A 27,251-nucleotide genomic window follows, 5' to 3' on the forward strand; every position below is an offset into this window, starting at 1 on the left:
AAAAATAGAACTAAATTGTATATTCATCGCTAGAAATTGTATAGTTCAACTACAATATCACAATCTGAGGATGTCACATGATGGGTTTAATTTTCTTTTTACAAATATTCACAAACATTTGCATCATTAAATCATTTTTTTAGTTGACTTTGCCATAGGTAAAGAGATTTCTGACTCTTCTTCTCTGAGACCATTCCACCAAAATGTCAGCCTTCTACACTCACAATTCCATTTGAAGCATCAGCATATTATTTATTTGAGTCTCCTAACATGTTTAAAGGGAAGACGAATGTCACTCTCTCTGCAGCTGCAGGTCCCAGATATCATCTGATCCTTTTAGTTGAATGTATGTGGACAAAAAAGACTCACCGCAAAAGTGTAAATTATAGATGAGGGTTTTTTTTCGATTGACCTTGTCAACTTGTTTTTAAAAAACAAAAAGGTTCTTAAACTGCCGCCACACCCCACTATCATTTGTGCTGTTAGTAAAAGAAAAAAAAAACACATTATCACCATTTCAGTCTGTAAGCAACTGTTTATTTTTCTGCATCACCTAATGCAGACAGACAAAAACATGAGGTCTGACGATAGAAATGAGTTTTTCTTGTGTGTTTTTAAGATTAATTCCAAAGGTTAAAAAAAAAGCCTGATAAACAAATCTAAAGAACAATTTCTGAAAGAAAAAAAAGGCTTTATGCATAGGAATGTCTATATATTTACTACTGTTTTCTGCACAATAGTGGACACAGAATTATAAAGTGTGCCGTCAATGAATGGTCTATTTTTAAACATTTGTCATTTGTTGTAACACACTACACGTTAGCCACGTTAAAAGCGTGAGCTGCGTTACCATATTTACTACACCTATAACGCCCAACCTTGTTAGTAACATATAAAAAAATAGTCAGACATCGTTACACTTTAGCTATGTTAGAAGCATTGGCCAAGTTGGCCCCACTAGCGTATTTACAGTATTTCTTTATCTATAACTCCCAACCTTGCTTGCAACTTGTAAAAAACAGACTAAAACTGCTCAAACCAGCCTTACTGTGACTGTCATGCTAACTGTTGGTGTTAGGAATAATTAGAAATAGAATAGTTAGAAACTGCCTTTAACTTTTATTACACTAATGGTTTAAACTTAATTCGCTGAGCATGTATTGTCATCTCAAAATTATATTACATTTGAAGAAAGCACAGCCAAGCTATTGTTTTCACAGTTTATTCTCATCCTCCCTTTTTCTGTGACTGTGATCTGCTGAGCAGGCCTCAGACTTATCTTCACTTTAGTCTTGGAGCTTCTCTCCACCAGTAACCTGTGGGCGTGATTTTCACACGAGGTCCATTGGACGATCTTCTGAATATGCAAATGTAGGGTTTTTATACCAAAGCCCATCCCTGAGCTCGTTGGTTCGGACTTTGAATGTACCATGTTCATGTCTGTCCCCTTCGTGTTTGTGCGAAGTAAAACCTCCACAAAAGCTAAGTAACTGTCTCTGAGTCGTTATTCATTATTTCTGTGTGCAAGAAACTGACGGGGTTACGAACTAACACAAATACAGTCCTTTCTAGAAAATCCAGTTTCTTCACAGTTGGTAACATGTAACATTCCACTACACGTTTGCCACACTAGAGCATTTACAACAACACCCAATAAAACATTTTGACAGAGCGCCATGTTCCTCTCAAAACCGCTTTAACATCAGTAAATACAACCAAAAGTATTACATATACATGGCACTTCAGATCATAAGGCACACTGAAGTTTTATTTATTTTTTTAATGGCTTTTAGGTGCACCTTATAATGCAGAAAACACAGTTATTTATATGGTTTAATTTTACTTGACAGAAAGATGTCTTCTACTACCAAAGCAACACTATGAAAAGCACATGTATGACTACAAATGTTAATTCACATTTACACAAATGCAGAAAACAAAAAAAAAAGCAAAAACCACAGAAAAATAAGGGTATCGTTGTTATCTGTTTAATGAGAAGTTACTAAATGGATAAAAGTCCCAATTTTAGCAACACAGACAACAATATGTGTCAAAACTGTGATATTTTTCTTTAGACAGATGCCAATTGTAAATTGCAGATCTGTTCATTAAGTCCAAATTTATAAGCCCATTAAGGTGGAACAAATGTTCCAACCAAGTGAAATAAAGGCAATAAGAAGCAGAGAAGATCAGAGACCATATCAGAAACCCAGACAGACTGATGCACTGTTTATCTTTCAGCCAGACAGTCACACCATATTAAAAGCTTTGCAAGTTACCCTACAAAGCACATCAATACAGCTCAGTGAATCTAATGTGTTACAAAAATGCATACCGCTAATGTGTTTTAATGTTATGTGTGAAGACTTTGCCTCTCTCTGATAGCATTAATAAAGGTTGTTACCTGAGAGCCCAACGTTGACAGCCAAAGTGCTTCCATCATGGAGTATGTCATTTAACTGAAAGGCTCCCCTCCAGGCTGAGATCTGATCACTCTCTACAACGTTGTAAATATCTGCCTCAGTTTGACGTGACTAAGCCTCCCGCACCAAAAAAAATAAATGCTGATTTTGCAGCTTGATGACTTTTCAGAACTATACAGTTCTGACACCTTATGTGGAGGAGAAAAAAAAAATCCCCTCGTCTCAGAGGTCTCTGAAGGCTGAGTCAGACTGGCTCTTAATACCACATTAGAGAACTAGCATCAGCTGTTCTGCAAAACAGCACCATCCACTAAGGGTTGATGCAAAACTCTCTAAAGAAAGATATCTGCATATTTTGATGATGTGGGCTGAGAGACCGGCAGGTAAAGAAATCTGCCGATTCGGCAGATAAAGAAATCGGTAACAAACAAGAGAACAAACTTTAAGAATGCTTCAAAGATCCTTTTAGTCCATATGTGATCCGCCTACTGGCAAAGAAGGCATCTCAAACTAAAGCTTTAGTTCAAATTGTCCTTATGGGTGGATTCGGGCTGTTTGTGGGCAAAAAATGGTCAAACCTGCAGATGGACTGCATGAAATTACAAAGTCATCGACCGCTCGGTGAGCCCTTTGGGCAAAAATGTTTCTCATTTTTTCTATGGCAGGTCACAGTGAATGCTACGACACACAATGGTAAGGGAAGGGTGAAGTAGGTGAAACACAGGCGTGGATTTTCTGTTTTTCTCCACGATCAGCCCCTGAATGGGTGCATGTGTCTAAGACGTCACATTCATCAATTGTGTTTTGCCTCAGCAGACTGTCCATTTGAGCAAACAACAGTCAAACTAAATAAAATATTGTTTAGACATAGAAGTGCTTAAATCAGATGCAGAAGTTACTAAAGGCTCAGAAATGGATTAAAATGAAGACTTGAACTATGATGTGCCGCCAGCACTGCTTTTATATTATTGTTGTACCAGCTGACAAATAAAACTTGTTTAAAACTGTTTAATATTCGATTATACAAAGTTCCCTCCCTTTTTACAACTACATTTTATTCAGATGGGCTTTTATCACAGCAGGTTTATCATTTATCACTTTTCACATTTACCCCAGTGAGGAAAGGCTCCATCATTCCCAAAACAGCAACAGAAGATGGATGGATTTTCACATTTTGGTTTATAATTACTCTTTATTTCTGCTCCCAGTTTTTTTCAGTTACAATACAGCAAAAAACCTGGACTAAATGAAAGTAAATAAATTGTTGGAGATAATTTGAGATGATTAACAAATTACTAGCACAAAAATCTTGGGAAGTTAAGGTAGAGTGAGTAAATGTAATTCTTTGCACTCCTCATACCTGTGATGTACTACTGTGCAGCACAGTATGTCAGCTTCTATTCTTAAACATTTTTAATAAAATTTTTAAAAGTTTTGTCAGAGACATTCATGGTAACTGCATCTTATGGGTTTTGTGTTAGGCTAAACCTTTAATTTTGTTTTCCTCTTTAACGATAGTAGCCTTAATCAAATCATTTGCCTCAATTAAAAGATACCTGCAGGCTGTAGTGTATGTGTTAAAACTCCAAAAGTAACACTTAATGTTTATTTATTAAAAAAAACAATACTTTAAATTTAAAAAAAAATGAGGAAAATGAAGAATAAACAGTAAACTTTGACGAGAGTTTAATTCATGTCAAAAATTAGGGTTATAAGACACTTTCTTATTCCCTTCAAGCAAATATGCTTTCTCTGCTGTGCAGCAAAACGTGTACCCTGATCTCAGTCGATTTCTGCAAGTAATTTAATGTGAAACATCTATTAAAGTCAAAGTTTACCCAGGACAACAGGAAGAAGATGGGTTAAATTCAATGCAAAATTTGTTTTGCATCACATATGTTCAGAGTATAGAAACTTTTTCTGTTGTCTTCTAGGCTGTTCAAGTCTTTAAACTGCAGCATTTTTGGCTACTTAGTGACAAAAATGAGCCCCAAAAATGTAAAATAAAAAGTGTCCAATGGATCAATTTATAGAAAACCCACATCTTGAATCTTGGTATTAAACCATGACTTAATGACACACTCTAAAAGAAAAACACAACAAAACAGCTGAACGCCTACGTTTCACCTATTTGTTATCTCCGGATCTATGAAATTCCTGAAATGTGCATCTATAAAATTGAGTGGGAGGCCTGAAAGATACATCAACAAGAACAAGCGCACTCTTGCAAAAATGCTTGCTGTATTTTAAGGTAGATCACCCTGAAGGAAATTCTACATGGCAGAGCACTCTAGCTTTTTTGCTTTCACGGAACACACTGTTCAGGAGAAAATAAATAAAAAGCTGTTTGTGTGCCTCCTAACTTTATGGAAAATGTCTTCACTCACCCTCATCTCCACCACCAGAACTCCAACCGAAACTTCAATTTAGAAGGACACACATTTATGTGAAAACCACATACTGGAAGTTTAACAAACAGATTTTATTAGAATATAAAAACAGCTGTAAAATGCTGCTCATGTACATTTGTGGTCTCCATGCAAAGCTCTGCAGACTGAGCAAGGATTAGGTTGAATCAAATGAGCAGAAATATATTTTATTCTCCATTGAAAGCTTCTGAGTAAAGCCGTCTTTTAAAAAAGAAAATAAGAAAAGTGAGAATGGATCTGTTTTTGTCAGTTTTCATTCATATAGCTGAGTTTACAAAGTACACAGATTAGCCGCATTTGGTTTTTTGAATTTTTAACAAATGATCATTAGGTGCACCTCTTACAGTATGTTTTATCTTTATTTATTTTTTCATATCCTTCTAAATCTACGTCTTTACAAATGAGCTGATAATGCCTCAGGTTTGTACCTCATACTCTGTAAAGTCCAGATACTTGATGCAGCTCAACATTCTACATGAAACACACCTGAATGTAACAGAACAGGTGTGCAGTAGAAGGACAGAGAGCTGGGATTATGTTGAACTAAACAATCTTCAATCAGAAGAGGTTAAGTGGTCAATATGAACGTGACATCATTTGACTTTTGTAAACACAGAGCAACAGCGGAGTGCACTATAAATGTAGGGGAACTTCCTGTTTTCAATCTACTGTTTGGTAATTTTGGCCAATCTCAAGATTTCAAAAATAAAATCACAGGAATATAAAAAAATATTTAGAAATAATATAAAACATTACAAAGGTAGTTAAGGAATGTGCCTGCCCAACTAAGAAGATATGTGCAATTATGGTTCATATTTACACTACTGCAGACACAGAATTGTTTGTATGCTCTGTCATGACTGAACAGTTTTAACAAATGCATTCAGGGATCGGTCTGGATTATGTTACAAAGAAGGTAAAATTGATTGAAACTGCAGGTGAGCACACCTTAATAAGGATTCATTATTGTTTTGATGCATTCTTGTCAAACTTAGGAAAACAGTTCAAAGGATTAATATTGAAAATGGACACCTAGCAGTTCAGCCTGCAACCCTTTAACTCTTCTTAAAATAAAATAATTATTTTTGTAAATGTATAACATTGTTTGTTCACTGTACTTTGGATCACAACAAGAAAAACATTATTCTGATTGAACAAGGATACAGCAGGCAAGATTAAATTGTGTGCAGCTTTGTCCATGAAGACTCATTCATCCAGGTTGGTTCCATTGTAGTAGGTTTAGAGGATGTCATCTGGACTTGTTTTTTTCCCCCCTAAACCTACTACAATGTGTGCAGCTTTAAATATCCACAAGTGGGCAACACGTTAATGTATACATGATTTAGACTTTCATTTAACCATGTTTATTTTTGTATTTTTGGTTTCCATTAGAAAGTCTTTAATGGTTCCCGTCAAAACATTTTTATATTTCTCCGTCATTTATGACACGCTCTTAAAAAACTGTCACATCAGTGTGGTAATCAGAACCTCTCTGTTTCCCAGTAATAATAAAAAGAAATGACTCGGCTGAAATGATGTTTTAATTTGGACTCACAATAATTACCACGATTATTCCTAAAGTTATGCAACGTTCATTGAATCCGAGGTAATCATCCAAATAATTTCATCTGAATAGAGACTTTTATAACAAGAACTTATGAATGAGAATGGAAAACTTAATGATATTTTAATGTAAGACTCATACTGTTGGTAAAAATGCAGGAACATTTGGAACATTCATTCATCTTCTTCCGTTTATCCCTTTCAGGGTCACGGGGCTGCCAGAGCCTATCTGGCCACTTATGGGCGAAGGCAGAGGACACCCTGGACAGGTCACCAGTCTGTCACAGTGTCACACATAACACACACCCATGCACACTCACATACACACCGATGGACAATTTAGATTAACCAATTAACCTATGAAGCATGTTTTTGGACTGTGGGAGGAAGCCAGAGTCCCCGGAGAAAACCCACGCATGCACGGATATAAGTTGGACAGTTTTAAGACGAGTCTTAAAACAGCTGGAGACGTTGAAGCGAGGAATCTGAAGCTTTACTCTTGCATTTGGAACATTTTGTTAAAAATGACAGAATTAAGTAAAAACACTGATGAGGCTTTTTTTGGTGTGTGGTCATCTAAAATGCTTGGTTAAAAAGTAATACATTATATAATTATGTTTGCAAATGTGTCAGATGTGATTCACATTTGCGTCCTAATAGTTAATCTAGTTTTGAAAAAAAAAAAAACTCAATAAAATCAATCTTTGTGGAAACTGATCTTTGTTTTAGTTTTTTCTTATGAAAACTTTAAATAAACCAGAAATTTCTGCCTATGTTTAGCAAAGAAAAATCCCTTTCAAAAGAAAACCGTCTATGACCCTGATTGTACCTTGCTTGTTTATTTAGTATGCACAGCACTGGAAACAGATTTATCATATTTCCATAGACCTATCAATGCAAACAAAAGGATAAACAGCAGTTTCTCAGAGCAAATACACAGACTGCAGCAGAGGCAGCCTGCATTTTTCTTACTTACGGCAGCATGAAACTAAACTCGCACATTTCCACCACAGAAATTAGGTTAAATCGTCCAAAACTCCTCACTCAGATGATAATTTATTACATAAATAGCTGCCTTCAAAACACAGTGACGGCATTATTAAACACTGAGCTCATCTGTGATGGATTGAATCGAACCGTCAGCATGAACTTCAGGAAAATTCACTGTGCTAGAAAAGAAAAACACAAATAGAGTGACTTGGAGTAAGCACTAATATATCTTCTTCATTTATTTCATCAGCTAGAAAATTAAGTACAAACCCATTCCCTCTGTGTTTTTCTTCCTAGATTGAGGAACTTCATCAATTATGCTCCCCGTTTTATCCTTCATTGTTCTCATTTATGAGCTTAATAGCTCATCAGCTCACAATAACAATAACGTTCTCCAAACACGGAAACCACGAGCACGACCACAGTCAGTAGGCTTTAGTTTTGTTGTGATACATTTTCACCACCTTTGTGTTCAGTTTACTACAGATAAGTTGTGTCACCATGAAAATAATCCAAAGACATTTGAATCTGAATAAAGAAAACAAAAAAAACGTTACGGGTTGTTTGGTATATGGGGATGAAAATGTATACACGTGTTTTATGTAACACACTGTAAATGTGCGTGGCCACTTCAGGCTAGAATAGTTCTCACCTCTCATTTTGCATTTAAATACTAAAAAAATGTATCCGTTTAATTGCCTTTGCTTTTACAGTGCACATTTGAAAGGATATCCAAGCCTTAGGTTGAGAAATTAACTCTGGTTCTCTTTCGACATTCGTTTCGGTATGTCAGTATGGGACATGCCCCTGTGCGCTGTCCCCAAAGGTTTATTTCACATGATCCCAGTCCTGAATGGAAGACAAAAGGTGACGTCTAGCTTGAAGGAGGGACTTTCTTCAGGTCAAGAACGCACTGAGCGCAGGTTCTTGATGTACATCACTACCAAATCAGAGATTGGTCAAAGTTTTACCCGCCCCAGAGTTTTCAAGTAGAGCCCAAAAACGGTGTGAAAAATGTGCGTAGCTACGCACGAACACTTATATCCGTGTTTACGTAGACTTTTGATTGGAAGTGGTCGCTTGAAAGCGTGTTGCTTAACACTTCCTCTTCCACTTTCTCAACTTTTTCAGTTCTTTATCGGAGAAAAAAGAGCGATGGCGCCTAAATCAGCCATCATCGCGGACGCAGTCAGGCCGTTAGCCAGACCACCTGAACAGTGTTAACTCTTCACATCGGCCTATTCGACCCCCCAAATACAGGGTTGTGTCAGCAAGGGTATCTGGTGTAAAAATCTGCTGAACTTCCTGTGCAAATCAGTGGAAGCTGGTTCGATGTGACAACCCCTGAAGTGAACAACAAGAACAACCAAATATTTAGAAAAAATGTCTAAACTTATGGAAAATGTAAAGAAAAAACAAATAAAATGTAGAGTTTTGAATCAAATACTGTCACAGTTTTCTCCAGTCTTTTGTTCATGTCCACCTAAATTCACAAGGGTTAACCACGGTCCCCTTCAGGGACAATTAAAGCCTCAAGTAAACAAGACTTTTCCTGTTTGGTCCTCATTGGAGTTCAGGTGAGCTTTGAAACCTGCCCCAAAATATATCCAAGTATTCAAGAAAACAAACTGATCTGGATCAGACATTTCTGCTGTGAATGAGTTATGGATCTCTCTGATGAACACATAAACTAATTTACATGACATCTTTCCTAAAGTTTTTGCAACATGAGTTGGTAAAAATTGTTTTGGAAATGTAGACTTTTTTTGTGACAAAACTTTACAGACTATTATCTGGAAAAAACACGTCATCTATTTAAGCTTCTAAACTTCACTTCTACAATCACAATAGTCATGAGGGAGCTAATGCACTTATTGTGCTGTTCAAAGTTGGAAAAAGAAACAAAAAGTACTTTTCCATTTTGAGATAATTGCGGGCCATTTTAGCTGCATGAAGAGTTGTTAAACTCTGCAGCCATCCACAGTAAAAGATTGCCCTAAAACCACGTCAAGGACAGTTGTGGGATTACACTCCAGAGTTTGTCAAGTGGATAAATGCACTGGAGAAACGACCAAGTCCTTCAAGCCAAACCAGCAAATGGATAACACTCACAATGGCCATGCAACAAAAAAAAAAAACAAAAACAAAACACACAACAGAAAGAAAAAAATAATTAGAAGGAACATTCACGACGGATGCCAGGCTGCTAAAACAACAAGGGGGGGGATTCGAGGATTAGATATTAGATGTTACTGACGAATCAAAGATCTTTGTACAAATAAAAGGTAAGCCTTTCAGAAATAGAGAACCATTATTAGTCTCTTTTGATGCACATTTATTCTTTTTAATGAGAGGTATTTTTCCAGGCCAGAAACCAGTACATTTGCAGAGCTGAGAGGATTTTTGATGATAAGTCAAAATATACTGTATATATTTTATACCTTAAAAAAGGTTTCTGCTTACAGAACATGACATTTAGGAAAACGTTCTTTCAGAGCATTACCAGATTGACTGTAAAACCAGGGATGCTTAAAGAGAAAATGTATACAATCATTCAGCAAATATTTATTTTACAGAGAATGTTTTAGGAGAAATGTTGGGCTTTTCAAGAAATACAAAATGTTAAGTTTCAGAGTTTACTGTAAGGCTTGGTAACAGATTCAGTGGTGCTGCCACAGCTAGTGATAAACAAATAAAATGACTGAAATCATGGCTTCTCACTCTCATTTTAACCGGATTTCATCCAAGTTCAGAAAATGATCAAATATGAAATCCTGTCGTTCTCATTTTAGTTTTGTAGTTCAAAATGTAAAGGGTGTGTGATCAAGTTGCTTGAAGCTACTCAATGTTTGTGTAACATCCCTTTGGATTTTTTTGCTTCAAACTGTGGATTTAACATCCAGTATTCAGATTTTCCTCAAGACTTTGTGCCACGGCTGTTGAATCGTAAGGAACAACGACGTGTATATTTTGTCTAGATCAGGGGTCTGCAACCTGAGGCTCTGAAACCACATGCGTCTCTTTTTTACCTCCATTGTGGCTAAAGGATTTGTGTTTTGGATTTCTTATTTTAGTTAATCAAGTTTTGTCATTCATCTTTAGAGTTTTACCCTGTCATATAACTAAGCAAAAGGATGCTAAAAGGTTGAATCCACAGGCCATTCATCCGTACATTAATCCGTAATGACAAAAATTACCATGTTTTACTGTTTTGTTTTTCATCTAATGCAAGTAAATGTGCTTCAGTAGGAGCATCTTAATTGACAAAGGGTGTATTTTATATTGAAAGGAACTTGGATATGCTGGTAGCAAAAGTAAAATGAGTTAAAGTTATTTGTAGAAAAATATCTCCCAGCTATAATTTAGTTATTTTAAGTATTCAATAGCTACTTGTGATAAATGACTTACAGGCCACAGTAAGATAAATAAAGCGTATTTCCCTAACATGAAGTTGGACTTTGCAGTTTTCACTGGGTTTTGGACAGTAAGAAACTGGACCAAAAGGTCCTTGATTTCAAGGTTGCAGACCAAAGCAAAGACTAAGCTATAGCAAAGGATTAAAAATACCACTAAAAACTGATCTTTTTCAGTAGAAAATTATCTTTTTTACTGTGAAATATATTTTTTGGAGGTTGACCTTCTACACTTTTAAGTGGAAGACTAGAAGTTCTAAAAAGAAAAGCTTATAAAAGTTTATGCAGACAAAATCATAATTTTGCCTTCAGAGCCACTAGAATATTTTATAAATGATCATATTTGCACTGTGGCACAGTTGTTAGCGCTCTTGCCTCACAGCAAGAAGACCCCTGGTTCAAGTCCCGGCTGGGGGACGTGAAAAACAACATCAATGGGGACCTTTCTGTGTGGAGTTTGCATGTTCTCCCCGTGCATGCGTGGGTTCTCTCCGGGATCTCCTGCTTCCTCCCACCGTCCAAAAAACATGTTTCATAGGTTGATTGGCAACTCTAAATTGACCGTAGGTATGACTGTGAGAGTGAATGGATGTGTGATTGTGGATATTCTACCCTGCGACAGACTGGCGACCTGTCCAGGGCATCCCCTCCCTTCGCCCATAAGTGGCCGGGATAGGCTCCGGCAGCCCGTGACCCCGAAAGGGGAAAACAGTATAGTAAATGAATGAATGAATGAATGAATCATATTTCAGTGTCATTACCCCACAACATCACCTGTCTCATTACTAAAACAATCATTTTAATGGCATTCGTTAAAACAATGAAATTAGGACACATTTTTGAGAGTAAAAAAAAAAACCTTTGGTAGTATTTCCAGATGGTTGTAGAGTATTAATTTTATGATGTTCTAAAGCACGAAAAAAAGTCCTGCTTTGTCTGACAATATGTGACTCAGTGAGGACAAAAACAGTCTGTGTGCCAAGAGGTTGTGATTTAAAAAATAATTACATTTTTCTACAGCTGTTTGTTAACTGTTTACATGCAGTAGATGTAGATAAAACAGGCCATTGTAAAAAAAACAAAAGATGTATCACCACTTTTCAAAGAAAACAAGAACATCAACTGTTTTTATTGCATTGTTGAGGCTTGCTTTAGTTCTGCTATTTAATCATAAGGAGCCTAAATTACCTTTCAAAGCCTTTCTTCGTTTGGTTAAAGCAACGGTATGACTCAGAGAGAAAAAAGAATTGGACGGCTTCTACAGATCTAATTATAGATTAGCTTTACACAAGTTAAACACAAGGGTGACATATGCAATTGACACTAAAACTAGATGTTGAAGATGAAAGTTTCGGCTTTTAAAAATATAAAAACAAATTCAACAAATGTGGAGAAAGTAGAAACGTGTATAACTAAATCAAAGTGAAAAAAAGCTAAAATCTTCAGCATGAAAGCATCCAATTTTTTGATGTTTGAAGAGTATGATCTTCTTTTTTTTTAATAAGTAAAGTCCCCAATGGATTTTCAAATCTGGCATTTTTGTTTCATTTCCAAATGTTATGAAATGTTCTGATTTAAGCTTCTATTTAAACACAGTTATGACCTTCAACATTTAACTAACAATTTTTCTGTTGCTGTATTCTCACAGATATCAGCTTTTTCACTGCTTCTTTAGAATAATCTCTACCTTAACACTAAATCAGTATATTTAAAACCCCGCAGACAGAAATCCTTTCAACTGTGATGGAGACGGAGAGGAAGAACTGATAACAAAATTGGGAGAAGAAAAAAAAGATCCAGCTTAGAAATCTTGTTTTTGTTAACTGTGGAGAAGAGGTGCTGTTATGTTGAATAAAAGATAACAGATTTCAGTTTAGGGAAGCTGCAAAATAGGGAATAATGCCAGGGAATGGAAAATGATGGTGGGTTGAAAGGAACATGCGGGGGAGATGCAGATGAAGCAGACTTCTAATGCAGACTGCAATGCAGAACACGGCTTTGAGGCGTTAACATGTCAATGATAAAGAGAGCATCACCAGGATAACTCACTTATGAAGTTTAAGCAGAATGAGTTATTTAAATGGACATTTCCTTTATCAGAAAGCCGTTTGAAAAAGGGCTGCAGAAAACACCGATCCTGCAGAAGCTGCCGTCTCTGATTGATTTAATCCATTTCAGTTATTTTATATTCAAAAAAAAAATTAGTCGTTTTCACAAGTGTTTACCCACCCAAAAAAATCTATAAAACACCTTATGCAGATATTAAGGTAAGCTTAGTAAAATACCTTTGAGACATTTATCTTGTGACCAAGTTCCTGTTCATAATTCAATTAAGTTCATGTTGTCTACAAGTTTAAACTGTGTTCTTAAATGATTTTTTCTCAGACACGGTTTGTTTTTGTCAAACATACCTTACATGTTTCGGCGGAATATCTTCTGCCTTCGTCAGAGTCATCATCAGGTGGTGGTGATGTAACGTCTTTAAAAACAGATGATTGTGACTGAGGCGGAGTCACCTGTCAGACTTTGACAAGTGACTCCGCCCCTTGATGTCTGTTTTTTGCTGGAAGATGTTGCTCCAGGTATGGGAGAGCAGGAAGGCCCCCTCATCCCGGTTCATGGAAGTGTGGGCTCGCTTTCGGATCTCCACTGCCTCCATGATCCATCTGCGGTGTCTGTTGTCTTCAGTGATGTGGTTTTCTTGTTTAAATTGGTCCGTCATGGCTGATTTCATATTTTCTTCAATTGCCTGTTGTAGTCTGGCTCTTGTTAGTATTTTGTTTGTTTCCTTTTTGCATTCTTTATGATGTTCCGTTTTTCTTGTGATGAAAGTGCGTCCTCTTTCTCCGATGTATGTTTTATTGCAGGTGTGACATGGTATTACATAAATGACATTGCATTTCCTATTTTGTTCGAGCTTGTCTTTTGGGTGAACCAGTAGTTGCCTGAGTTTTTTATACGGTTTAACTGGGGTGCTGATGTGATGTTTTTTCATGCCCCTTTGGATGTGTTCTGTTATTCCTCTGATGTACGGCAATGTAACCATTCCTGTGTTTTCTGATTTCTTTGTCAGTTTTTTCTTCTCTGCTTCCTTGCATTTCCTCTGCTCCACCTGTTTTTGTCCCTTCTTTATGGCCCATTGGGGATACTGACACCTGGTTAGTGCATTTTGTATGTGTTTTTTGTCTTCCGTTTTGTCCTCCCCATCCGTTACCAGTTCTGCACAATCAAATAAGGTTCTTACGACGAATATTTTGTGAGTGGTAGGATGTTCCGATGTCCATAATAAATATTGGTCTGTGTGAGTTGGTATCCTGTATACTTTTATTTTTTCGTCCCTGTTTTCAGCATGCATGCTGTTTATGGCCAGGAAGTTGATTGAGTTGTCTTTTTCCTATTCATGTGTGAATTTGATTTGTCCCGTATCATCCATGGTGGTCTGTGATCTCCTGTGTGTATCCAGATTTGATCTTTTCCAGAATGTCATCAACGTAGCATTTCCATTGCTCCAGTGCAGACGTTATTGCTTTCTTTTCCAGGCCCTTCATGAAAAAGCTGCACATTGTGCCTGATAGTAGGTCGCCCATGGGAAAGCCTTCCTTCTGTCTGTAAATTGTGTTGCAGAATTGGAAATACGTGGATGTAGTGATTAAACGGAGAAGTTGTGTCATGTCATGTCAGTCGTTAACCGTAAGATTTGTGCATTTCCTTAATGATTTGTCTGCTGTTAACTGTTCCTGCACATTTGTAGTGTGGCTTCTACTGGAGTCCTGGTGAATAATAATATAACGACATGTGAAATGAATATTTCGTTTGCTTCCATCTTTATGTTTTTGAGTTCTTCTGACAGCTGTTTTGCATTTTCACAATGGTAATCTGTGTTTCCTAGGACGGGTTTTAGAATATCGGCGATGAATTTGGATAGGTTGTACGTTACTGATCCAATGCTCTCTATTATGGGCCTCAGTGGTGCTCCAGGTTTGTGTATTTTTGGAGTGCCATAGATCCAAGGGATGATGCTGGCTGTTGGTATGAGGTGGTTGTAGGTTTGTTTGTCTATTTTCCTTTCCTCCAGCTGTTTCAATATAGTCTTGAGATTTTTCTTCTTTGTTCTGTGGGGTCTCTTTTCAGGACGTCATAGGTGTTCCGGTCTTGAACCATCTCATTCATTTGCGTTTCATATTGTTCTGTGTCCAGGATGACTGTGGTTCTGGCTTTGTCCGCTAGTAATATTGTGATTTCTCTATTATTTTTTCAGATTGCGGATGGCTGCCATTTCTTTTTTGGTTACAAGTCCTGTAGTTCCCGTTCCAGCTGTATTTCCAAATTTTGAGTGTGAGTTTAAGCAAAAAACGGACATCAAGGGGCGGAGTCACTTGTCAACAGTCTGACAGGTGACTCCGCCTCAGTCACAATCATCTGTTTTTAAAGACGTCACATCACCACCACCTGATGACGACTCTGACGAAGGCGGAAGGTATTCCGCCGAAACATGAAAGGTACGTTTGACAAAAACAAACCGTGTCTTAGAAAAAATCATTTAAGAACACAAGTTCCTGTTCAGTTTCAGTTTGATATTTTCCCTTACAATATTGAGGCTATTTTCTGTCTAACCCTGACTACTTGTTAATTTTTAGGATCAGACAGACTTGTGGTGCACAGCTGTAAGCTTTACATTATGATGCATTCTAGTCAATGGATACACACCACCACATATACAAAGAATTTCCAAAAATGTAGAATATCATGGAAAAGTGTTTTCAATTCCCTTTCGTGATTCCGTCTGCTGACGATCTCAATGCAGATTTCTTCTTTCAGCAGGACCTGGCCCCCGCCCAGACTATTGAAGTTTTGAAGATGGACGTATCATTTTGAAAATACTTTATTTTGATTGATTAGATGAGATCCTAATCTCCGTCTTTATCTGTTTGCAAAATTAGAGAAGTAAATGATGATTTCATCTCATTATTTTCCAAAATGTTGTGCGTTTTATGAGCCAATTTATGTGAAAATAAACAAATACTTGAAATCAACTGAACAGTAGGTCCTGCATCTATGAAAGTTACATTGTTTGAATGGAATTATTTAAATGAACACACTTTTCCATGATATTTAAATTTCTTAAAAAGGGTCAGTATACTACACACTGTACTGATTATCTCTAGTGTCACCCACTGGATTTTGAATGGGAAAAAGAAAACCCACAGCTGGAGCACATTGATTGGAGTTTACTATGTCCAACTCAACAAATAAGCTAAAAATATGTGATTAGACGAGAGATGTAATGCAAGAGTTTTGTTGAGTTCAACATACCGGTAGTTTGAATTTGAGCCCAAATCAAGGCAGTTGATTTAACAAAAGTACCCCCACAGTTCTGTAAAAAATAAATAATTAAATAAATTTATATATATATATATATATATATATATATATATATACATAAATGCTATGCAAACATTTTCCACTACTTTCCAGTTAGCTCAGGACTGCATTTAGCAAAATTCTTTTCCTCGTGGCCCTTTGCCTGAGTTTATTATTTACCTGTATGTTAGTATTGATCTGGAGCAACAATATGACAAAGCCAAATCAACTTTTATTGGAAGAATCTATGACTGTTGTCCAGTTTCATTAACTTTAGTTTATCTAGTTCATACTTTCATATCCAGCTCTATATCCTCTAAACATATTCCAAAATACTCTGTATTTCTGTTAATATTCTTTTATTCTCTCCTTACATGCTCGTCAGGCCACACAAAAATCCTCCACTAAACAACAAACTATTAGAGACTCATAAATCTAAAATATATTAGCCTGTCGTAATGTTGGGACAATGTTATCGCACATTGTAGACAATCCCAAGAGAGCTCTACTGCACACAGATTTATGTCTCCAGTAACTTTAGAAGCAACAGTTTATCTAGCCTCCATGGAACCTTATAGTTGCTCTGTTTTATGGTTGGGTAAACAGATAAATTTCCCCCAACGTGGTTCAATAACAAACAAAAGGTTCAAGCTTTTAGGAAGGTGTAAAGATTTCAAATAACAGTAATATCAAGAAAAACAATATCTAAACAGTAAAGGAGAAGCATTGTTTTTACCAATAGATAAGAAAAATATTTGAGTTGGAGAGTGGTGTGTTTTCTGAGATAAGCCACAAGCCTGTAGTTGGTGAGAGTGACTCATCTTTTCAGGTTGTGGTGAAAAAGTCACAAGAAGTCAACTCCGTTGCGGACAAAAGAACAAAAAGCAAAGAGTTCTTCAATGCTGATCTATCGACCTCTGCTGCTGGCATTATCATGTCCTCTTTTAGTTCAATGATGGCAATTTGTAAGGTTTGACGACCAAATGCAAAAATCTTAGAACGCATCCAACAATTATAACGTTTACAGGAAACATTTCTCCATTTTTATGCAGCAAACTTAGTCTAATGCCTCAAAGTCTCATGTAACCATCAGAAAATATGTTTCTTCTAAAGGGTTGTGACTGTTCGTGTGCTAAAATGTTCCATTTTATTCATCAAAGAGGAACCTTCATGACCTGAAAAGTACCTATGCTGTTGAATTTCCTTTTCAAAGCAGCTGCACTGGGCATTCGTGTCCATGAGGTTCAAGTAGCACTAATATGGTCTGTTGATTGACATAACACTCATATCTTCAGCTACACAGCAGCTTCAGTGGGTAGAAAATCTCTTTCAGAACCCACAAGTTAGGCACCAGGTAACCAAAAGTACATTACTCTTCACTGAAACTGTAGTTTAAGTGAAGTACTGCGAAAATCTATAGTTTTTGCTGGTAAACGTTAAAACATTGGCCGTACCATCAACTTACAATATTGTTAAACTTATGTTTTTAACTGTTTATCACTACTCTTTCCATCCATCCATCCATCCATCCATCCATCCATCCATCCATCCACAGAACTGCCGACTCCCTTTTGGGGTCACACTTTGCTGGAGCCAACCCAGTGCCAACACACACACGCACACATGGGGTAAAATTGGAGATTAACCTATGAAGCACGTTCTTGGACTGCATGAGGGAGTCTGAGTGCCTGGAGAACACCTATGCATAAACACTGGGAGCATGCAAAGTCCACACAGAAAGATCCCATAAGAGGTTTTGGACCAGGTCTTCTCACTCTGAGGCAGGAGCGTTAACCACCACACCACCGTGAAGCCTGTCAGACATTCCCAAGATGAAAACATTGACAATGAAGCCATCAAAATCTTCAAGGGAATGCTTTGTTATGGCTGACGACTGCGGTGGCACAAGGATTCCACCAATCGCAGCACACCAGAAACATGTTGTGCACACGACCCATACACAGCTTTGAAAACTCTTTATAAAGTGGGCCCTTGATATGTTTTGGTTAATCTTTTGCAGTCTTCCTGATTTTTTTGTGTGCAATTTTGCATTTGGCTGTAGACATTGGCTGTAGACTTTCCTTAGGTGTCTCCTGTACAGAATTCGTTTACCTTATTTTTCTCTGAAGGCTTGGACTTTGAGAGTTTAAAATGGAGAAAAAAGTGTGAAAATGTTCATGTCTGTCCCAAAGTGTTTAAAGTTTGTAGTCAGAAGTTTTAAAGCCTAAGACTATTGAGCTGTTTTTAACTTTCAGGTCAAAAAGACCAGTTTTTTCCCCTTATATTATAAATCTAAAAATCCCTGAACCCAGAAAATAAAACTCCAACAGCTATCAACATTTCAGCTTTATTTGATCTCGCACCACAATTGTCAGTTGGTTTTCTATAAATACTGCATTTGCACCAACCATTTTTCTATTGGAAAATCTGTTTCTACTTATCCCAAGGGAGAAAATAATCTTTGGGTATCATTTTCTTTATCGTTTGATTACATTTCTTCTCCTCCTGATACAAAAGCTTAGATGTGATTACTGCAGCATGGGACTTATGTAAAATCAGGCATTGTTTCAAGCTGTCGTGATGAATGCAGCAGTTCTCTTTGTCACATGGAGCCCATGCTGTGAGAGGCTTGTTCGGAAAAAAAAAAAACATGTTTGAAATCTTAGAAATTTCTGCAAAGGCCTTACATAGAAAGCTTGCTTCCCCTAAACAGATTTGATCACAGAAGCAAATGAAAACTGTATAAGATAATGACAAACATAATGAAATCAGGGAATAGGTTTTACTATGGACATAATTCTTCACAGGTCCTTCACCAAGACACATTTTTGTGCATTCATTGTACTTGGTGAACGACGAGTTTTGATGCTAATTATAATTACTCAATCACCTCTGAATAGCCTTAATTACACCATCTGTCGAGCTGCTTCACTACACAAGTGTGGAGTGCTGAACTCACAGAGTTATAATGGAGATTCCAGTAAAAATGAATGTCTGCAGTCATTTAATGTTTGACTTTTTCAAACACTCCAGTGCAGCTCTTATAACTCAGCTACAGAGTATTTTACTGTATTTTTCTTAGCAGTTTTCTTTTTTCACCGCTTTCATAAAAGTCGGAACTGTGGGTTGATTTAAAAAAATGTAAATTCCAAAATGAGCCAATTTTAGATTAGCTTTGTAGACACAATGGATGTTTCAAAAGTGATGATTATTTAGTGAGCACTTGTTTGAAAGAGCAGAAGGCCGGGCTTTGTGATGGTGGTTCAAAATGTACAGCTGGATAGCTCCAACATTGCTCACCATTGTTCTTGTGCCAAAAATGTCAGGTTGGGGGTGTGAGGGGCTATAAGCTAGCAGGAGAACCCATAAACCTATGGATGATGGGAAGTGGGGACAGGGTTTCTCTATGCCAACGGTCCCACCCACAATTCAGAGGCAATTTGTGCGAACTGCAGAAACTATGTCCTAGGAAACAACACAGGTTTTCATTTGGGTTAAAAACGCATTATCATAACTAAAAGAACGCTATGAATGCTTTGAAAATAGATCAAAAGATGATCATAGTGGGACTTTAATGTGATCCTGTTATCAGGTTCCCCTTTTCTTTTTATCAATCCACCCATTGCTCCAAAAAGCTAAATGTATGTCCATTATTATTTAACTCTGTCACAAAAAACAACCCCAATCACTGAACTGGCATAAGATTGATCATGTAGTGTGTTTAGTCAGTGTTTGGTCCTCCCCCATCCTTCTGTAGCAATAGTATATTCCAGTCAACATCAAGTCGAAAGATACGCAAATCAGCGAGTATAGGCAGCATTGCCAAACTTTCCAGCTCAATAGGGCAGGTTTTATTGTGACTTTGCGGTCAAAAATTGCATTAGGTGGATGTAGGTAATTTGGGCGGGTTTGGGATGAGTTTGGGAACTTTTATTTCCTGCCTAAAATACATTTTAAGCAGGGACGGGTGATCAGGGGAGAGGCAGTGCTTCACCTGTCATCTTCCTTTCCTGCAGTCATAAGATGTAAAGCCTACTGACAATAAAATAAATTTGTCAGATATGTCAGATATTTCAGATATGACGCAAAGCTGCACTGAAAAGTCAAAATGAGGCAGGAAAACAACTGAGCTTTTGTTGTATTAATATAAACAATAGATCATTTGTTTTATGAATGCATATATCCGTATTGGGAGGATTTTTTCTTTACTGTTGGCATTGAGCAAAATCCCTTTTATGACACAATTAGACAAAACAAAAATAACTTTTTGGAGTCATCTCAGGTTATATTTAATTTAGTTGTTAGTTTTTTATTTAACACTTGTACATTTTATATTCACATTAACAGGTTTAAAAAATCAATTTTCTCTTTATTATGTTTCACAAGGACATTTGCTTATATTTTACCACACCTAAATTCATGAGAAGTAAAAGAAAAAGAACAATTTCTACTTTTGTTCATGATGGGCTAATAAGTTGGGCAAAACATCAGTGGTTTTTAGTAAAGTTCATTAGGAGTCCATGATTTCATGTTTTTTCTCTGACTGACTGCAAATATGGTGGATGTAAAATCATTGAAACCAACCCAGTCTCATCCTAAAATGTGTAGTAGCTACATTTGTCCACATGGAAATGCGTGAGAGTTTTACAAAAACGCCCCCTAAACTGTGAGGGGATACGTTTCATTTTTCTATTCATTTTCTACGAGCCTTCTCAGGATCACGTGACTTTGGAGGTTTGGCCTGCCGTGAGCAAAAAACATGGCGGATGCACGTTCATTTTTTCGGTGGAATATCCCATAAAACAAGATATTTTGAGGACTAATTTTTATTTTGACAACATTTCTAGTGAGAAATATACCATTTTCTTTTAAAATATGCTTTCATTTAGGACATACAGTTTGTAGTTTGCTTGTTTCGTTCAACTTTTTCTCCCAAAAGCTCTGTGTTACGTTGGAGAAACACGTTAACTTTCATTCATATCTGCAGACGTGCGCGTGGGTCACGTGACTAATATGTTTCTCTTTTTTTCCGCAGAAAATTGTAAAATATGAGTGAATATGGACTGATTTTTTTTGAAAACATTTCTAGCAGTATATATCCCCTTTATTTTCGTAATATTGCAGACATGAAGTTGTTAGTTTGTTACGTTCAACTTTTCCTCAAAGGATCTGAAAGCGTCTGATCTTTTCCATTCATATATGCGGGCTGACGTGGGTCACGTGACGTGCCTTTCTCTTTTTTTTCCTGTGGAAAATCTCGTAAAAAGGTACGTTGCGATTTATTGATTTCATTTATTTACATATCTAGGGACCCGTGTATAGGTTTTCTCTTTCCGTGTTGCTGTTGCGGCGATCAGGCTTTGATTGACATGTGACAACAAACCGGAAAAATGTTGAGTTCAGGGACGGACCAAAGAGTTCTTTAAATTGATTTTTCTGCATTTTAATTTATTTACACTACGAGTCTAATGGTGTGTGATTAAAAAAAAACTATAAATATTATGATAAATGAGATGAAACAATTATTTTGATGGAGTTTATAAAATAATTAGCATCTATTATATTCTTTTTTCTTTAACTGTCAATTTTTTTGACGTATCTCATATATTATAGTATTACAATGAAGTGCTCTAATTTATCTGTTAAAAAAGGTTTCATCACTGTTTCCTGTAGTAATTCTCAATAAAGTTTTAAATAGGATATATTAAATAGGATATATTATCTAAAGTAAACAGGCTTTTAAGCCTTCAATTTGCCCCAATTGACATGAAGTGCGCATTTCGAAAAGCCAGTGAACGCAGCGTCATACGGGCACCCCCACCCCACTCCACTCCACCGGAAACCCCCGGATGAACCCGCAGGAAGGCGCTCGGCTGAAGAACTCTTGGACAGCTGGAAGGTGGGCGATGATTTGAACTTTTCTCTGTAGAAATGTAATGTTTAGATTTGGGAAACCAGAGATGGTTTTTAGTAAAAACGTGTTGGCTGTTTAGGATTAACGTTGAATGACGAGGCGTTTTTCCATCTTAAATTTAAAAGGCCGCAGCATCACGGTGAAGGCCTCTTCTGTATAGAGGACGGGGGCGGAAACGTCACGTGGTCTCCGCAGAGGTAAGTTTCCTTTTGGGTCATTTAGCCAGAAACGGGGGTCTGCAGCCCTTTAAACAGCTAAGAGCCTTTGTAATGTCTCACTGTCCAGAACTCAGTAGGACCCACAAGGTTTCTCTTCAGCCTTTAGAAAATCAAACACTCATTTGCATTTATGTTATCTTGGAAACTTTATAACTACTGGGGTTTACAAAGGCTTTTTCTTTTTTACACATTGTAGATTTTATGTTGTTAGTACATCTCAGCCAGTATTTCTTTAAGGGCCTACATCATGCAACATCAACGTTTTAAAATTTTAAGTGTATTGTAATGTTAATTCCTCACAAAAACTAATCCACAGCGGTATTTTGATCCATTCACGCATCTCTCAGCATTCCTCTTAAACCCTCTGAGCACCAGCCCCTCCCAAATCACAATAAGAGGGTCCTCACATTGTGACGTCATCATAAGTGAGGAGCAGCCTCTTCTAGGAAGAGCCTGTGCAGCTAAACCGCCTCCAGGCTAACAGACACGCCCACTTTCTCAATGGAGCTAGTGGTGATCAGCAAAATGCTTTCATTGCACAATATTCACATCCATCTTTGCAAAAGTTTGGATGGAAGAAACGCAGAAACGCTGCCGATGCCGACTCTAGGTTGATGTCATGAAATGGGCGACACCCACAAGAAACGAAAGGCGGAGCCTCAGAGATCAAGGAAATAGTTTATTCTAAATGGCTAGCATGGGATAGGCCCTCTAAATTGTGCGTATTGACCTCAAATTTATTTTTTGTGGTACGTTGTCAGGTTTAAAAAAATTCGTCATAAATGCTGGAATTTCTTAAAATATTGTGCATCACCGCTTGATAGATTATTGAAGCATTATGGGTACTGTAGTCAGGAGCCTGGCATAGTAATACTTTGCTTCAACTGTTGAGTAGATCACCAAGTTGAGTAAAGTTTGACTTATCTGACTGTTTTGTTTTGCGTGATGCGCTGTGTCGTCTGAAAAATAGGATATTTGTTTGAATTAAAAACATTTTTATTTTTTGTCGGAGAACCACAGAGGAGGGGTCAAGGAGCCACTTGTGGCTGTGGAGCCTCAGGCTGCAGACCCCTGGTCTAAACAGTTATGGCTGATTTGACTGACCACATTTATTTATCCTAGCGTTGTCAACAAAGTTAAAGAGCCGCTCCAATGGAAGTCATGTTTTTAAGATCAAACATTTTTCTCATTATTGAGAACATTAACAAAAATATAAACAGATACACAATAATATAAGATTAAAACTGTTTCTGAGTATTTATTCAAATCCCAATGGATCAGGAGAAAATGAAACTCATTGTCTCAAAAAGCTCTTAGTTGTGACGCTCTAACTGCCATGAATGAGCCAAAGTCTCTACTCCGCTCCAATTCTGATGCATCCACTTGCAGACAAAAACCAGTAGATCCATTAATGTCCTGAGTTCCCTTGTCTGAGCTGGTATCTGGCTCAAAAGTGTACACATGGATAGCTCCAATGTTGCTCATTAATTTTTTTTTTTTTTGTTATGCTAATGTCGGCTAGGGCTTGTGAGGTGCTATAAGCTAGCGGGAGAGAGAATCAACAAACGGTTTATGGGAAATTAGCAGAGGCAAACATCTGCACCACAGCTCTGAGGTGAAATTCTTATGAGCTGCTGTGCTGCAGAAAAATGTCTTTAAAAACAAAATGATCGTAATTAAAAAAAACACTGGGAACGATTTTATAATAGCTAAAAATTCTGTTAGAATGTCTGATTCCTGATTCTTTTGTGTGTGTATGTATATACATAAAAGAACCTCGTGTTTTTTTCCCTTTCCTCTCTCAGACTGGTCAGTTATTTGGAGACAACATGCACAAATAGTTCCTGGACTGATCTTCTGCTAACTTTGAGGTGGAGAGGCTGTCAGGTTCATCTGTTTCAGGGTCCTGCATGCTCTCCCTCCATGTTTGCCGTAGCAGTGGATGGAACTTGCAAAATGTACTGTTTTGAGAGCCAACTGGGGTGTGTAAATTTTTTTTCCACCTACATTTTTGATGGTATAAATGTTTTTCTTATGTAAACTTTTCTGTTCTTTTAGGCTCAGTGGTTATTTTGAAGATGCGTTTCTGACCAAAAACACTGTGGAGACCTCCTTTGTGAACTGCATTCATGGGGAAATAGAAAATGTAAAGTTATTTTCATGTCTTCTTCCTCAAGAAAAGGAACACGCCTGCATATATGTTTTATTGTATTTTGTGTCATATCATCATGTTAATATACGACATCTTCTGGCAAAGTAAATGAGGAAGGATCGCAGTCTACCGTCGTGGAGTTTTGCTGAAAGGACTGAACATGTTCCATCCATCCATCCATCTTCTTCCATTCATTCAGAACCAGGTTGTGAGGGCAGCAGTCTAAGCAAAGATGCCCACACTTCCCTCTCCTCCAGCTCCTCTTGGGGGACCCCGGGGCCAGCTGAGAGACGTAGTCTCCCCAGCGTGTCCTGGGTCTCCCTTAGGGCCTCTGCCCAGTGAGACATGCATGGAACCCCCCCCCCCCCGGGAGGCGTCCTCCTCTGGATGTAGAGAGGAAGTGGCTCCACTCAGAGCTCTCTCCAGGTGAGCGAGCTTCCTGAACCTGTTCCGTTGAGATATTTTCATGAACCCCTTCTATTTGCAGAAACGGCTTTCTCCACAGACCGTGCAGTTCTTCTGCTCTGATGTAGTCTACGAGTTCTGATCGCATTTGGAGAAGGTTGGCGTTCCTTGTCCTGAGAGGCAAGACCTGTTGAACATGTGTCCTTTTCAAGTTTACTCTTGGATGTGTGAGGTAATAATTGTCAACGGCTTATTTCTCATTATTCCTGTTGGAGTTTTTTTTCTAATCCCTTATGTTTCAAAAGTTTGCAAACATACATTTTGGTTGAAATGATGAGGATCCGAGGATGAAATCAAGAAGGGACAACATCAGGGAAAGGGACTGAACCGACTGAACAGCTTCCTCTCTTCAGCAGACACATGTTCCGAGTACATATGTGTCAAAAACTGGTAAATACTCATTGAAGATGCATCCTTTTTGTGTAATTTGTTTTCTCAGTTTAATACATTTTGATCCTTTCATTCTGCACAGACATCCTCGCCGTTCAGGCCAGTGGCTGGAACAAGCGGAAGTCAGAAAAGCTGGAGCAGACGTTACCAGAATGATACCTCCAGGTAAAGACTGTGGTAATGTTGTAGATAAATGTTGGCTTGTTTCTTTCATGTTACTCTCATGCTGTTGATGTGGAATATCTCATGATTTCTTCAGTATTATTAATACATTAATCTCTTCCCACAAGGACCAATCAAAATGACCCAGAGAAAAACACTGAAGGGCTTTGTCTGAGCATCAGGAAAACAAGAATCAGCATATGGTAAAAATCATTTGTTACACTTTCTAAAGTTGTTGCATAACTGATCAAGCATGATGTGATGGATTGCAGGTTATGGTGCCATGGTAAAGAACTAAAGGCTCTATGATGTCATGCTGCTGACCAGACTGTGGTTGGTGAAGTCCAGCAGCACTGCGGGTCCTTGAAGTGTGGTTGAAGAGCTCTCCTCCCAGCTTTTGGAAGGTTCTGCCCCGCAAAGCCAGGAGGTTTCTCTTTGTGATCTGCATGGATGTCCAGGGCTTGTGGCATTTATGTGTTTTCCTCTTCATTTCATTCTCAGGCAGCAAAGAGGCATTGATGGAGAGAGGACGTGAAGGACTAATTGTCTGCTGAGGAGGAGACTTTCTGCAGTTCAAGCCCCAGTTCCACCCCTAAAAAAAGGCTTATATGAAGGAAAACCTCATTTCAACTTTGTACCAATAAATGACTTTTAATTGAAATGAGAGATTTTTTTTCTGCACCGCACCAATGAAGGTTTTTTCAACCTAAATTTCAACAATTACATTATTTTTTACCTCCGTTCAAGTTTCTACAACACTAGCTAAACATTTCAGTGCTCACACCTGTGCTGAAGACACTTCTCATTTTATCTCAAACGTTTGGCCTTTGATTTGTATGTCCAACACCTTAGAATGAAACACTGACCTATTAAACTCATATAATAAATGTGCTATGCATCTCCAAATCCTTTGTCAGGGTACAGACTACATTTTAATTGTAGCAAGACTGAAGTAAAATGTAACAAAATGACAATGAGTTATCTTAAATTAGGGGTAAATGACATGAGAAATTAAGAATATTAGAAGTGTGGAGTGATTCGTGTATTTATCAGTATGTTAGCTGCAGGAAGGGTGCTGTCCTTGACACGTCCCTTTACTCAGACAGGATGACAGGTAGGGAAGGGGGTAGCCGATGATCTGCTCCAGTATCTTCAGCACTGAAGCTTCTGCTGCTCTTCTTCAGTTTGATCTGAGAGCCAGACCATGATGCAGTTGGACTGGCTGAGCGGTAGGTTGCCAGCAGCTTCAGACGTGCTGATGTGCCTTGTTGATAACATCCTGGATGTTAGGAAACCAAGTTAGATCAGCTGAGATGGGGATGCCCAGGAAAGGGAAGCTGTGAACCTTCCTCTGTGCCTACTAAAGTCCAAGATGACTTTCATGGTCTTTTATTTGCCGATCAGCCTTACACTATACAGTTTCCGCACTACAAAGTTCACCTCAGTGACCTTTCATAAGTCTTTGTTATTGGCAAGTTAATTACTTATATCCAAGACATGGAGATGTGCATGGTGGGTCCAGTATGAGCAGGATTTGGGAAATGGCAGTTGCCAAGAACTCACATGAAGTTTCAAGGTTTTTGCCTTTATTTGGAGGAAAAAAAGTTTTTGTCCTTTGTTTGTTGTGCAGAATTGCAAACCTAGAAAGAAATCAAGTTGAAAGAATTTATATAAATGTATTTGCCCTTCTTTTGACCCTTCTACATCATGAATATTTGGTGGCTGTTGCTTGGCGACTGTGAGATCTCTCCATAGGATTGACATGGGCTGG

The 27,251-nt window shown here is 37.7% G+C and overlaps 1 protein-coding gene and 2 long non-coding RNA genes across 6 annotated transcripts in view; 2 read left to right on the plus strand and 1 right to left on the minus strand.

Moving 5' to 3' along the window:
• Positions 1-27,251, minus strand: part of pvrl2l (PVR cell adhesion molecule related 2 like) — a 340,090-nt gene that overhangs the window by 88,537 nt on the left and 224,302 nt on the right. The window lies entirely within an intron of this gene.
• On the plus strand, positions 22,156-24,585 carry LOC144995270 (uncharacterized). The gene is made up of 3 exons (XR_013658863.1): positions 22,156-22,290; positions 24,117-24,293; positions 24,370-24,585. It is a non-coding gene; the product is annotated as an uncharacterized LOC144995270 (long non-coding RNA).
• LOC144995269 (uncharacterized) lies at positions 24,676-26,141 on the plus strand. The gene is made up of 7 exons (XR_013658862.1): positions 24,676-24,889; positions 24,969-25,100; positions 25,174-25,318; positions 25,401-25,483; positions 25,609-25,683; positions 25,753-25,884; positions 25,982-26,141. It is a non-coding gene; the product is annotated as an uncharacterized LOC144995269 (long non-coding RNA).

The sequence above is a fragment of the Oryzias latipes genome, chromosome 11 (genome assembly GCF_053564925.1).
Source record: "Oryzias latipes strain Hd-rR chromosome 11, Olatipes_Hd-rR_3.1".
NCBI classification, from domain to species: domain Eukaryota; kingdom Metazoa; phylum Chordata; class Actinopteri; order Beloniformes; family Adrianichthyidae; genus Oryzias; species Oryzias latipes.